Below are 15,164 nucleotides of genomic sequence, written 5' to 3'. Positions count from 1 at the left end.
CTCTAGACACCTGTAGTGCAACTAAAACCCAGCTCTAGACCCTCTAGTGCTACTCAAACCCAGCCCTAGACACCTGTAGTGCTACTCAAACCCAGCTCTAGACCCTTTAGTGTGACTCAAACCCAGCTCTAGACCCTGTAGTTCTATTGAAACCCAGCTCTAGACCCTGTAGTTCTATTCAAACCCAGCCCTAGACACCTGTAGTGCGACTCAAACCCAGCCATAGACACCTGAAGTGTTACTCAGACCCAGCCCGAGACACCTGTAGTGCTACTCAAATCCAGCTCTAGACACCTGTAGTGCAACTAAAACCCAGCTCTAGACCCTCTAGTGCTACTCAAACCCAGCCCTAGACATCTGTAGTGCTACTCAAACCCAGCTCTAGACCCTTTAGTGCTACTCAAACCCAGCTCTAGACCTTGTAGTGCTACTCAAACCCAGCCCTAGACACCTGTAGCGCTACTCAAACCCAGCTGTAGAACCTGTAATGCTACTCAAACCTAGCTCTAGACCCTGTAGTTCTATTCAAACCCAGCTCTAGACCCTGTAGTTCTATTCAAACCCAGCCCTAGACACCTGTAGTGCTACTCAAACCCAGCCATAGACACCTGAAGTGCTACTCAAACCCAGCTCTAGACCCTGTAGTGCAACTCAAACCCAGCTGTAGACCCTTTAGTGCTACTCAAACCCAGACCTAATGCTACTCAAACCCAGCCCTAGTCACCTGTAGTGCTACTCAAACCCAGCTCTAGGCCCTGTAATGCTACTCAAACCCAGCTCTAGACCCTGTAGTTCTATTCAAACCCAGCCCTAGACACCTGTAGTGCTACTCAAACCCAGCCATAGACACCTGAAGTGCTACTCAAACCCAGCTCTAGACCCTGTAGTGCTACTTAAACCCAGCCCTAGTGCTTCTCAAACCCAGCTCTAGACTCTGTAGTGCTACTCAAACCCAGTCCTAGACAACTATAGTGCAACTCAAACCCACCCCTAGACACCTGTAGCGCTACTCAAACCCAGCTCTAGCCCCTGTAGTGCTTCTCAAACCCAGCTCTAGACCCTGTAGTTCTATTCAAACCCAGCTCTAGACCCTGTAATGCTACTCAAACCCAGCTCTAGACCCTGTAGTTCTATTCAAACCCAGCCCTAGACACCTGTAGTGCTACTCAAACCCAGCCATAGGCACCTGAAGTGCTACTCAAATCCAGCTCTAGACCCTGTAGTGCAACTCAAACCCAGCTCTAGACCCTGTAGTGCTACTCAAACCCAGACCTAGTGCTACTCAAACCCAGTCCTAGTCACCTATAGTGCAACTCAAACCCAGCTCTAGACCCTGTAGTGCTTCTCAAACCCAGCTCTAGACCTTGTACTGCTGCTCAAACCCAGCCCTAGACACCTGTAGTGCTACTCAAACCCAGCCCTAGACTTCTGGAGTGCTACTTAAACCCAGCCCTAGTGCTTCTCAAACCCAGCTCTAGACTCTGTAGTGCTACTCAAACCCAGCCCGAGTGCTACTCAAACCCAGTCCTAGACACTTGTACTGCTACTCAAACCCAGCCCTAGACACCTGTAGCGCTACTCAAACCCAGCTCTAGACCCTGTAGTGCTTCTCAAACCCAGCTCTAGACCTTGTACTGCTGCTCAAACCCAGCCCTAGACACTTGTAATGCTACTCAAACCCAGCCCTAGACTTCTGGAGTGCTACTTAAACCCAGCCCTAGTGCTTCTCAAACCCAGCTCTAGACTCTGTAGTGCTACTGAAACCCAGCCCGAGTGCTTCTCAAACCCAGCTCTAGACTCTGTAGTGCTACTCAAACCCTCCGCTCGTGCTACTTAAACCCAGCCCTAGACCCTGTAGAGCTACTCAAACCCAGTCCTAGACACCTGTAGTGCTACTCAAACCCAGCTCTAGACTCTGTATTGCTACTCAAACCCAGCTCTAGACCCTGTAGTGCTACTCAAACCCAGCTCTAGACCCTGTAGTGCTACTCAAACCCAGCTCTAGACTCTGTATTGCTACTCAAACCCAGCTCTAGACCCTGTAGTGCTACTCAAACCCAGCTCTAGACCCTGTAGTGCTACTAGAACCCAGCTCTAGACCCTGTAGTGCTACTCAAACCCAGCCCTAGACACCTGTAATGCTACTCAAACCCAGCCCTAGACTTCTGGAGTGCTACTTAAACCCAGCCCTAGTGCTTCTCAAACCCAGCTCTAGACTCTGTAGTGCTACTCAACCCAGCCCTAGTGCTTCTCAAACCCAGCCCTAGACCCTGTAGTGCTACTCAAACCCAGCTCTAGACCCTGTAGTGCTACTCACACCCAGCTCTAGACCCTGTAGTGCTACTCAAACCCAGCTCTAGACTCTGTATTGCTACTCAAACCCAGCTCTAGACCCTGTAGTGCTACTCAAACCCAGCTCTAGACCCTGTAGTGCTACTAGAACCCAGCTCTAGACCCTGTAGTGCTACTCAAACCCAGCCCTAGACCCTGTAGCGCTACTCAAACCCAGCTCTAGACCCTATAGAGCTACTCAAACCCAGCCCTAGTGTTACTCAGACCCAGCCTGAGACACCTGTAATGCTACTCAAATCCAGCTCTAGACACCTGTAGTGCAACTAAAACCCAGCTCTAGACCCTCTAGTGCTACTCAAACCCAGCCCTAGACACCTGTAGTGCTACTCAAACCCAGCTCTAGACCCTTTAGTGCGACTCAAACCCAGCTCTAGACCCTGTAGTTCTATTGAAACCCAGCTCTAGACCCTGTAGTTCTATTCAAACCCAGCCCTAGACACCTGTAGTGCGACTCAAACCCAGCCATAGACACCTGAAGTGTTACTCAGACCCAGCCCGAGACACCTGTAGTGCTACTCAAATCCAGCTCTAGACACCTGTAGTGCAACTAAAACCCAGCTCTAGACCCTCTAGTGCTACTCAAACCCAGCCCTAGACATCTGTAGTGCTACTCAAACCCAGCTCTAGACCCTTTAGTGCTACTCAAACCCAGCTCTAGACCTTGTAGTGCTACTCAAACCCAGCCCTAGACACCTGTAGCGCTACTCAAACCCAGCTGTAGAACCTGTAATGCTACTCAAACCTAGCTCTAGACCCTGTAGTTCTATTCAAACCCAGCTCTAGACCCTGTAGTTCTATTCAAACCCAGCCCTAGACACCTGTAGTGCTACTCAAACCCAGCCATAGACACCTGAAGTGCTACTCAAACCCAGCTCTAGACCCTGTAGTGCAACTCAAACCCAGCTGTGGACCCTTTAGTGCTACTCAAACCCAGACCTAATGCTACTCAAACCCAGCCCTAGTCACCTGTAGTGCTACTCAAACCCAGCTCTAGGCCCTGTAATGCTACTCAAACCCAGCTCTAGACCCTGTAGTTCTATTCAAACCCAGCCCTAGACACCTGTAGTGCTACTCAAACCCAGCCATAGACACCTGAAGTGCTACTCAAACCCAGCTCTAGACCCTGTAGTGCTACTTAAACCCAGCCCTAGTGCTTCTCAAACCCAGCTCTAGACTCTGTAGTGCTACTCAAACCCAGTCCTAGACAACTATAGTGCAACTCAAACCCACCCCTAGACACCTGTAGCGCTACTCAAACCCAGCTCTAGCCCCTGTAGTGCTTCTCAAACCCAGCTCTAGACCCTGTAGTTCTATTCAAACCCAGCTCTAGACCCTGTAATGCAACTCAAACCCAGCTCTAGACCCTGTAGTTCTATTCAAACCCAGCCCTAGACACCTGTAGTGCTACTCAAACCCAGCCATAGGCACCTGAAGTGCTACTCAAATCCAGCTCTAGACCCTGTAGTGCAACTCAAACCCAGCTCTAGACCCTGTAGTGCTACTCAAACCCAGACCTAGTGCTACTCAAACCCAGTCCTAGTCACCTATAGTGCAACTCAAACCCAGCTCTAGACCCTGTAGTGCTTCTCAAACCCAGCTCTAGACCTTGTACTGCTGCTCAAACCCAGCCCTAGACACCTGTAGTGCTACTCAAACCCAGCCCTAGACTTCTGGAGTGCTACTTAAACCCAGCCCTAGTGCTTCTCAAACCCAGCTCTAGACTCTGTAGTGCTACTCAAACCCAGCCCGAGTGCTACTCAAACCCAGTCCTAGACACTTGTACTGCTACTCAAACCCAGCCCTAGACACCTGTAGCGCTACTCAAACCCAGCTCTAGACCCTGTAGTGCTTCTCAAACCCAGCTCTAGACCTTGTACTGCTGCTCAAACCCAGCCCTAGACACTTGTAATGCTACTCAAACCCAGCCCTAGACTTCTGGAGTGCTACTTAAACCCAGCCCTAGTGCTTCTCAAACCCAGCTCTAGACTCTGTAGTGCTACTGAAACCCAGCCCGAGTGCTTCTCAAACCCAGCTCTAGACTCTGTAGTGCTACTCAAACCCTCCGCTCGTGCTACTTAAACCCAGCCCTAGACCCTGTAGAGCTACTCAAACCCAGTCCTAGACACCTGTAGTGCTACTCAAACCCAGCTCTAGACTCTGTATTGCTACTCAAACCCAGCTCTAGACCCTGTAGTGCTACTCAAACCCAGCTCTAGACCCTGTAGTGCTACTCAAACCCAGCTCTAGACTCTGTATTGCTACTCAAACCCAGCTCTAGACCCTGTAGTGCTACTCAAACCCAGCTCTAGACCCTGTAGTGCTACTAGAACCCAGCTCTAGACCCTGTAGTGCTACTCAAACCCAGCCCTAGACCCTGTAGCGCTACTCAAACCCAGCTCTAGACCCTATAGAGCTACTCAAACCCAGCCCTAGTGTTACTCAGACCCAGCCTGAGACACCTGTAATGCTACTCAAATCCAGCTCTAGACACCTGTAGTGCAACTAAAACCCAGCTCTAGACCCTCTAGTGCTACTCAAACCCAGCCCTAGACACCTGTAGTGCTACTCAAACCCAGCTCTAGACCCTTTAGTGCGACTCAAACCCAGCTCTAGACCCTGTAGTTCTATTGAAACCCAGCTCTAGACCCTGTAGTTCTATTCAAACCCAGCCCTAGACACCTGTAGTGCGACTCAAACCCAGCCATAGACACCTGAAGTGTTACTCAGACCCAGCCCGAGACACCTGTAGTGCTACTCAAATCCAGCTCTAGACACCTGTAGTGCAACTAAAACCCAGCTCTAGACCCTCTAGTGCTACTCAAACCCAGCCCTAGACATCTGTAGTGCTACTCAAACCCAGCTCTAGACCCTTTAGTGCTACTCAAACCCAGCTCTAGACCTTGTAGTGCTACTCAAACCCAGCCCTAGACACCTGTAGCGCTACTCAAACCCAGCTGTAGAACCTGTAATGCTACTCAAACCTAGCTCTAGACCCTGTAGTTCTATTCAAACCCAGCTCTAGACCCTGTAGTTCTATTCAAACCCAGCCCTAGACACCTGTAGTGCTACTCAAACCCAGCCATAGACACCTGAAGTGCTACTCAAACCCAGCTCTAGACCCTGTAGTGCAACTCAAACCCAGCTGTGGACCCTTTAGTGCTACTCAAACCCAGACCTAATGCTACTCAAACCCAGCCCTAGTCACCTGTAGTGCTACTCAAACCCAGCTCTAGGCCCTGTAATGCTACTCAAACCCAGCTCTAGACCCTGTAGTTCTATTCAAACCCAGCCCTAGACACCTGTAGTGCTACTCAAACCCAGCCATAGACACCTGAAGTGCTACTCAAACCCAGCTCTAGACCCTGTAGTGCTACTTAAACCCAGCCCTAGTGCTTCTCAAACCCAGCTCTAGACTCTGTAGTGCTACTCAAACCCAGTCCTAGACAACTATAGTGCAACTCAAACCCACCCCTAGACACCTGTAGCGCTACTCAAACCCAGCTCTAGCCCCTGTAGTGCTTCTCAAACCCAGCTCTAGACCCTGTAGTTCTATTCAAACCCAGCTCTAGACCCTGTAATGCAACTCAAACCCAGCTCTAGACCCTGTAGTTCTATTCAAACCCAGCCCTAGACACCTGTAGTGCTACTCAAACCCAGCCATAGGCACCTGAAGTGCTACTCAAATCCAGCTCTAGACCCTGTAGTGCAACTCAAACCCAGCTCTAGACCCTGTAGTGCTACTCAAACCCAGACCTAGTGCTACTCAAACCCAGTCCTAGTCACCTATAGTGCAACTCAAACCCAGCTCTAGACCCTGTAGTGCTTCTCAAACCCAGCTCTAGACCTTGTACTGCTGCTCAAACCCAGCCCTAGACACCTGTAGTGCTACTCAAACCCAGCCCTAGACTTCTGGAGTGCTACTTAAACCCAGCCCTAGTGCTTCTCAAACCCAGCTCTAGACTCTGTAGTGCTACTCAAACCCAGCCCGAGTGCTACTCAAACCCAGTCCTAGACACTTGTACTGCTACTCAAACCCAGCCCTAGACACCTGTAGCGCTACTCAAACCCAGCTCTAGACCCTGTAGTGCTTCTCAAACCCAGCTCTAGACCTTGTACTGCTGCTCAAACCCAGCCCTAGACACTTGTAATGCTACTCAAACCCAGCCCTAGACTTCTGGAGTGCTACTTAAACCCAGCCCTAGTGCTTCTCAAACCCAGCTCTAGACTCTGTAGTGCTACTGAAACCCAGCCCGAGTGCTTCTCAAACCCAGCTCTAGACTCTGTAGTGCTACTCAAACCCTCCGCTCGTGCTACTTAAACCCAGCCCTAGACCCTGTAGAGCTACTCAAACCCAGTCCTAGACACCTGTAGTGCTACTCAAACCCAGCTCTAGACTCTGTATTGCTACTCAAACCCAGCTCTAGACCCTGTAGTGCTACTCAAACCCAGCTCTAGACCCTGTAGTGCTACTCAAACCCAGCTCTAGACTCTGTATTGCTACTCAAACCCAGCTCTAGACCCTGTAGTGCTACTCAAACCCAGCTCTAGACCCTGTAGTGCTACTAGAACCCAGCTCTAGACCCTGTAGTGCTACTCAAACCCAGCCCTAGACACCTGTAATGCTACTCAAACCCAGCCCTAGACTTCTGGAGTGCTACTTAAACCCAGCCCTAGTGCTTCTCAAACCCAGCTCTAGACTCTGTAGTGCTACTCAACCCAGCCCTAGTGCTTCTCAAACCCAGCCCTAGACCCTGTAGTGCTACTCAAACCCAGCTCTAGACCCTGTAGTGCTACTCACACCCAGCTCTAGACCCTTTAGTGCTACTCAAACCCAGCCGTAGACACCTGTAGAGCTACTCAAACCCAGCCTTAGTCACCTCTACTGCTACTTAAACTCAGCCCTAGACCATGTAGTGCTACTCAAACCCAGCCCTTGTCACCTGTTGTGCTACTCAAACTCAGCTCTAGACCCTATAGAGCTACTCAAACCCAGCTCTAGACCCTGTAGTGCTACTCAAACCCAGCCCTAGACACCTGCAGTGCTACTCAAACCCAGCTTTAGTACTACTCAGACCCAGCCCTAGACACCTGTAGTGCTACTCAAACCCAGCTCTAGACTCTGTAGTGCTACTCAAACCCTCCGCTCGTGCTACTTAAACCCAGCCCTACACCCTGTAGAGCTACTCAAACCCAGTCCTAGACACCTGTAGTGCTACTCAAACCCAGCTCTAGACTCTGTATTGCTACTCAAACCCAGCTCTAGACCCTGTAGTGCTACTCAAACCCAGCTCTAGACCCTGTAGTGCTACTCAAACCCAGCTCTAGACCCTGTAGTGCTACTCAACCCAGCCCTAGTGCTTCTCAAACCCAGCCCTAGACCGTGTAGTGCTACTCAAACCCAGCTCTAGACCCTGTAGTGCTACTCACACCCAGCTCTAGACCCTTTAGTGCTACTCAAACCCAGCCGTAGACACCTGTAGAGCTACTCAAACCCAGCCCTAGTCACCTCTACTGCTACTTAAACTCAGCCCTAGACCATGTAGTGCTACTCAAACCCAGCCCTTGTCACCTGTTGTGCTACTCAAACTCAGCTCTAGACCCTACAGAGCTACTCAAACCCAGCTCTAGACCCTGTAGTGCTACTCAAACCCAGCCCTAGACACCTGCAGTGCTACTCAAACCCAGCTTTAGTACTACTCAGACCCAGCCCTAGACACCTGTAGTGCTACTCAAACCCAGCTCTAGACCCTGTAGTGCTACTCAAACCCAGCCCTAGACACCTGTAGTGCTACTCAAACCCAACTCTAGACACCTGTAGTGCTACTCAACCCAGCCCTTGTGCTTCTCAAACCCAGCCCTCGTCACCTGTAGTGCTACTCAAACCCAGCCCTAGACTTCTGGAGAGCTACTTAAATCCAGCCCTAGTGCTACTCAATCCCAACTCTAGACTCTGTAGTGCTACTGAAACCCAGCCCTAGTCACCTGTAGTGCTACTCAAACTCAGCTCTAGACCCTGTATTGCTACTCAAACCCAGCCCTAGACACCTGTTGTGCTACTCAAACCCAGCCCTAGTGCTACTCAGACCCAGGCCAAGACACCTGTACTGCTACTCAACCTCAGCCCTCGTGCTATTCAAACCCAGCCCTAGACTTCTAGAGTGCTACTCAACCTCAGCCCTCGTGCTACTCAATCCCAGCCCTAGTGCGACTCAAGCCCAGCCCTAGTCACTTGTAGTGCTACTGAAACCCAGCCCTAGTCACCTGTAGTGCTACTCAAACCCAGCTCTAGACTCTAGTGCTACTCAATCCCAGCTCTAGATCCTGTAGTGCTACTCAAACCCAGCCCTAGTCACCTGTAGTGCTCCTCAACCCAGCCCTAGTGCTTCTCAAACCCAGCCCTAGTCACCTGTAGTGCTACTCAAACCCAGCTCTAGACCCTGTAGTGCTACTCAAACCCAGCTCTAGATCTTGTAGTACTACTCACACCCAACTCTAGACCCTTTAGTGCTACTCAAACCCAGCTCTAGACCCTGTAGTGCTACTCAAACCCAGCTCTAGATCCTGTAGTACTACTCACACCCAACTCTAGACCCTTTAGTGCTACTTAAATCCAGCCGTAGACACCTCTAGTGCTTCTCAAACTCAGCTATAGACCCTGTAGTGCTACTCAAACCCAGCTCTAGACCCTGTAGTGCTACTCAAACCTAGCTCTAGACCCTGTAGTGCTACTAAAACCCAGCTCTAGACCCTGTAGTGCTACTCAACCCAGCCCTAGTGCTTCTCAAACCCAGCCCTAGTCACCTGTAGTGCTACTCAAACCCAGCCCTAGACCCTGTAGTGCTACTCAAACCCAGCTCTAGACCCTGTAGTGCTACTCACACCCAGCCCTTGTCACCTGTAGTGCTACTCACACCCAGCTCTAGACCCTTTAGTGCTACTGAAACCCAGCCCCAGACACCTGTAGAGCTACTCAAACCCAGCCCTAGACCATGTAGTGCTACTCAAACCCAGCCCTTGTCACCTGTAGTGCTACTCAAACCCAGCCGTAGACACCTGTTGAGCTACTCAAACCCAGCCCTAGTCACCTCTACTGCTACTCAAACTCAGCCCTAGACCATGTAGTGCTACTCAAACCCAGCCCTTGTCACCTGTTGTGCTACTCAAACTCAGCTCTAGACCCTATAGAGCTACTCAAACCCAGCTCTAGACCCTGTAGTGCTACTCAAACCCAGCCCTAGACACCTGCAGTGCTACTCAAACCCAGCTTTAGTACTACTCAGACCCAGCCCTAGACACCTGTAGTGCTACTCAAACCCAGCTCTAGACCCTGTAGTGCTACTCAAACCCAGCCCTAGACACCTGTAGTGCTACTCAAACCCAACTCTAGACACCTGTAGTGCTACTCAACCCAGCCCTTGTGCTTCTCAAACCCAGCCCTCGTCACCTGTAGTGCTACTCAAACCCAGCCCTAGACTTCTGGAGAGCTACTTAAATCCAGCCCTAGTGCTACTCAATCCCAACTCTAGACCCTGTAGTGCTACTGAAACCCAGCCCTAGTCACCTGTAGTGCTACTCAAACTCAGCTCTAGACCCTGTATTGCTACTCAAACCCAGCTCTAGACCCTGTAGTGCTACTCAAACCCAGCCCTAGACACCTGTTGTGCTACTCAAACCCAGCCCTAGTGCTACTCAGACCCAGGCCAAGACACCTGTACTGCTACTCAACCCCAGCCCTCGTGCTACTCAAACCCAGCCCTAGACTTCTAGAGTGCTACTCAACCTCAGCCCTCGTGCTACTCAAACCCAGCCCTAGTGCAACTCAAGCCCAGCCCTAGTCACTTGTAGTGCTACTCAAACCCAGCCCTAGTCACCTGTAGTGCTACTCAAACCCAGCTCTAGACTCTAGTGCTACTCAATCCCAGCTCTAGATCCTGTAGTGCTACTCAAACCCAGCCCTAGTCACCTGTAGTGCTCCTCAACCCAGCCCTAGTGCTTCTCAAACCCAGCCCTAGTCACCTGTAGTGCTACTCAAACCCAGCCCTAGACCCTGTAGTGCTACTCAAACCCAGCTCTAGATCCTGTAGTACGACTCACACCCAACTCTAGACCCTTTAGTGCTACTTAAACCCAGCCGTAGACACCTCTAGTGCTTCTCAAACTCAGCTCTAGACCCTGTAGTGCTACTCAAACCGAGCTCTAGACCCTGTAGTGCTACTCAAACCTAGCTCTAGACCCTGTAGTGCTACTAAAACCCAGCTCTAGACCCTGTAGTGCTACTCAACCCAGCCCTAGTGCTTCTCAAACCCAGCCCTAGTCACCTGTAGTGCTACTCAAACCCAGCCCTAGACCCTGTAGTGCTACTCAAACCCAGCTCTAGACCCTGTAGTGCTACTCACACCCAGCTCTAGACCCTTTAGTGCTACTGAAACCCAGCCCTAGACACCTGTAGAGCTACTCAAACCCAGCCCTAGTCACCTGTAGTGCTACTCAAACCCAGCCCTAGACCCTGTAGTGCTACTCAAACCCAGCTCTAGACCCTGTAGTGCTACTCACACCCAGCTCTAGACCCTTTAGTGCTACTGAAACCCAGCCCTAGACACCTGTAGTGCTACTCAAACCCAGCTCTAGACCCTTTAGTGCTACTCACACCCAGCTCTAGACCCTTTAGTGCTACTCAAACCCAGCTCTGGACCCTGTAGTGCTACTCAAACCCAGCTCTAGACACCTGTATTGCTACTCAAGCTCAGCTCGAGACCTTATAGAGCTACTCAAACCCAGCCCTAGACACCTGTAGTGCTTCTCCAACCCAGCTCTAGACACCTGTAGTGCTACTCAAACCCAGCCCAAGACACCTGTAGTGCTACTCAAACCCAGCTCTAGACCCTGTTGTGCTACTCAAACCCAGCCCTAGACACCTGTAGTGCCACTCAACCCCAGCCCTAGACACCTGTAGTGCTACTCAAAACCAGCCCTCGTGCTACTCAAACCCAGCTCTAGACACCTGTAGTGCTACTCAAACCCAGCCCTAGACACCTGTAGTGCTACTCAAACCCAGCTCTAGACCCTGTAGTGCTACTCAAACCCAGCTGTAGACCCTGTAGTGCTGCTGCTTTTCATTCTTCCTCTGCAACCAGGACCGATTGAAACCTGGGTCACCCGGTGAGTTCGATCTCTAGTCAATCAGTAACATTAATTGATCAATTAACTATCAGGTAGAGAAGATACCAGAGGTGCATTCAAGACGCCAAACTATGTTTGTTTCTGTTCAACGTTGAACACCAAGGCATTTTGAACACAAATGGATGCGACTTAGATTGAATAATGCCAGCTAGCTGATTTGTTGCTTTTCTGTGATTCATTTCTTAAGGTAAGAACAAATATTAAATTGAAGTGTATAATAACAGGCAAATAATTGTCAGCATTTGCTCTCTCTCTCTCTCTCTCTTGGTTTGCTTGCCCATTGGCAGCCATTTCTGTCCGTGGTGCACTACCTTTTCAACTGTATCTTTTAGTTTTTGTGGAAAACAGAAAAAGCTTGAAAAGCTAGCTAATGTTTGTGATCTTGAATGCACCTCTGCAGTACGATTGCCTTGCATGACCAGATTTGAGTTCCCCTATCATACAGGATGTCCATCTCCACAGTGCTCTCATTTGACATTGACCTTGTGTGCACAGCGAAGACAATAGTGACGAAAAAACTTTAAACAGTGTTTCCCAAAAAAGTCACACTGCCATGGAACACACTGTAAGACAGAGGAGGGGGTCAGTAAGGAAGGAAGAAGGCTGCGTGGCCCATTTGCGCCCTTATCTAATTAAAGATTCCCATCGACGGATAGAAACACAACTCACTCCTACGCGCTGCTGTGTTTTTCCGTACAAAAACAAAACAAAGAAAATCACATTGGCCTGGTTCAAAGAAAAACTTTGATTCACTCTTGGTCATTTTCAAACTCAGCAGGGCAGGGGTGTCAGTTTTGGGTCGAGGTAATAAAGTCAGGTTCATGTCCATGTCACCCGAGCAGAACACTTTTCAAATGGATTTTCAGGGCTACCTACTGCAAGGGTTTTGCTATAAAAATCTACATTGAATGCAGAGGGCATTTTATTTATTTACCCTTATTATTAAACGGCTCTTGCAGTAGGGACATCTCTTCATCGAATACATTCACAGTTTCAGTGCTTTCTTTACACAACGGCTGCTTCACTGACTGATCAGGGGTCAAAATGTACCACACCACAAGTATTCCTGGCCTCTTTGATCATTCAGGAAGAAATCATAAAAAACATTACTTAAAAATAAAAGAAATTAAGGAAAAAATCTTCATTGATCACTGAAGGGAAAAAAATGCATTGAGATTATGCATCAGATGAATTTGATTAAAATAAATATTTTAACTACGCCCTGATCTGCATTAGTAGTATTAGAATCCCCCCCACTAATGACAGAATAATAGCCCGCTAAAATAATAATTAGCATAACTTATAATAATAAATGGCTGATTTGCACCACGGTTAAACATATCCTGGCCTGCAGGAAGAAGTGGTTGTAAGAGCCCTGCTTTAAGTTACGTCCGTGTTTACACTGCGCCGGTCCACATCCCTGCGGTGGGAGTCTATACCCCTCGAGCTGACGGTGTAAACTGAGCTCGCGCCCCCAAAGGTCAGGAGCCGAACAGCGGCTCTCAGCAGGCCAGAGTAAACTGCGCGTGATCTACCACTCGCTTCCTCTCGAATCCCTCACCCCGGCCGGCGGACAGCGGCTCCTGCGGCCCCCGGGAGCCATCCATACCGGGGCCCGGCCAACATGCATTCTTCACATGCCGCCGGCATGTTGTTTTCTGCTCCGGGGGGAACGGAGAGATTCCACAACAAGGAAACAGTGGAGATAAGAGCTGGTGAGTCAGCCGGGCGTTCGCACCATGGGCCCTGGTCCCCGGGCTCTGCTTCTCTCCCCGCTGACATAAACAGCAGATAAGTCCTCGGAACAGGGCTGGGAATCCTCAAACACAAACCCCTGAGCTGCTTGCTAATCAAAAAAGCCTGGTACCATTAGTGCTGCCTCCCTCTGCCAGAGCACTGTTAGTGCTGCCTCCTTCTGCCTGAGCACTGTTAGTGCTGCCTCCCTCTGCCAGAGCACTGTTAGTGCTGCCTCCCTCTGCCAGAGCACTGTTAGTGCTGCCTCCTTCTGCCTGAGCACTGTTAGTGCTGCCTCCCTCTGCCTCTGCCAGAGCACTGTTAGTGCTGCCTCCCTCTGCCAGAGCACTGTTAGTGCTGCCTCCCTCTGCCAGAGCACTGTTAGTGCTGCCTCCCTCTGCCAGAGCACTGTTAGTGCTGCCTCCCTCTGCCAGAGCACTGTTAGTGCTGCCTCCCTCTGCCAGAGCACTGTTAGTGCTGCCTCCCTCTGCCAGAGCACTGTTAGTGCTGCCTCCCTCTGCTACAGCACTGTTAGTGCTGCCTCCCTCTGCTACAGCACTGTTAGCGCTGCCTCCCTCTGCTAAGATGCTGTGTGTTTGTTATTGTAGATGCCAGCTCTCAAATGAGTGCATCACACCGACTGCCCGGTCACATATGAGCACATAATGTCACAGGTACCGATTTATTCATGTTAGCTCATAAGAGATGAAGAATGAAGGTGATTTGATGTTAGTTTCAGTAGGGTAATAGAAAATTGGCATGGAGAGAGGAAATCCAAGCTGGTTGCAGACCTGTCACGCGTCACAGCCTGATGAAGCTGCCAGCTGGTGGGGGTGGGGGGGTCGGCGGTGAAGGGGGGGTGTCAGGAGGGTTGGGGGTGGCGGTGTTGTGAAGGAGGCCCCTGTTTATAAATGAGGTGTTGGGGGAGGCGAGCGGGATGGGTCCCTGCACATGACAAGCCCTGCCCGCGCTCAGCCCATAAACGTAGCATCTCGGCGGGATTCCATTACCGCCAGCGTTCCCAGAGGAATCCCACGAACCCTGCCGATGCCCTCCGAATCGCCCACCTCCCAGGACCCCTTGGCCTCAGAGGAGCCCCGGAGAGCACCGCTGGGTCATTCAGCCGCATAAACGCTGGGTCATTCAGTCGCATAAACGCTGGGTCATTCAGCCGCATAAACGCTGGGTCATTCAGCCGCATAAACGCTGGGTCATTCAGCCGCATAAACGCTGGGTCATTCAGGCGCATAAACGCTAGCATCCATTACATTTACAGCTATTTAGCTGACACTTTTGTCCAAAATAAAAAGCAAACAGTTGGTTAGACTAAGCAGGGGACAATTCCTCCTGTAGCAATGTGGGGTTAAGGACCTTGCTCACGGGCCCAACAGCTGTGCAGGTTTTATTGTGGATACTCTGAGGCTTGAACCACCAACCTTCCGGGTCCCAGTTATGTAGCATAGCCACTATGCTATAGGCTGCTTCCATAGCTGCAGCAATTTAGGAGTTCACTTCAGACATCAGACCCCCAATTCCTATGGTGTTGATTCAAAACACACTGCCTGTTCTGTACCCAGCACCGAGGCACCCTGCGCTATGTGCTCCCCTGCTAGCCTGATATGGACTGGATTTCAGATAGTTCTGAAGAGATCTGAAGAGATCAACCTTGAGAGATAATTCAAGCATCTGTCATTGTACCGGCTAAGTAATGGTCTTCGAGTGTGAGTTTTAATAACGGGTTGGTTTTTGAATTTGTAAAGCGGTCTGACCAGACTACTGTTCTCCTGGCATCAGTGTTCCTCCTCAAGGGGAGCATTTATGTCTGGTTACCCAGGATGCCTCTGTCCGAAAAGGAGCCATTTTCTTGTCACAAGGAAACTGTGCCTCTGGTTTTGCTG

The 15,164-nt window shown here is 50.4% G+C and overlaps 1 protein-coding gene across 6 annotated transcripts in view; it reads left to right on the top strand.

Moving 5' to 3' along the window:
- The window catches only part of wt1a (WT1 transcription factor a), a 47,583-nt gene that overhangs the window by 16,325 nt on the left and 16,094 nt on the right, over nt 1-15,164 (top strand). The window lies entirely within an intron of this gene.

Source organism: Conger conger, chromosome 15 (genome assembly GCF_963514075.1).
Source record: "Conger conger chromosome 15, fConCon1.1, whole genome shotgun sequence".
NCBI lineage: Eukaryota > Metazoa > Chordata > Actinopteri > Anguilliformes > Congridae > Conger > Conger conger.
Note: the sequence above shows the minus strand (reverse complement) of the source record. Positions and strands in the feature narration are given on the sequence as shown.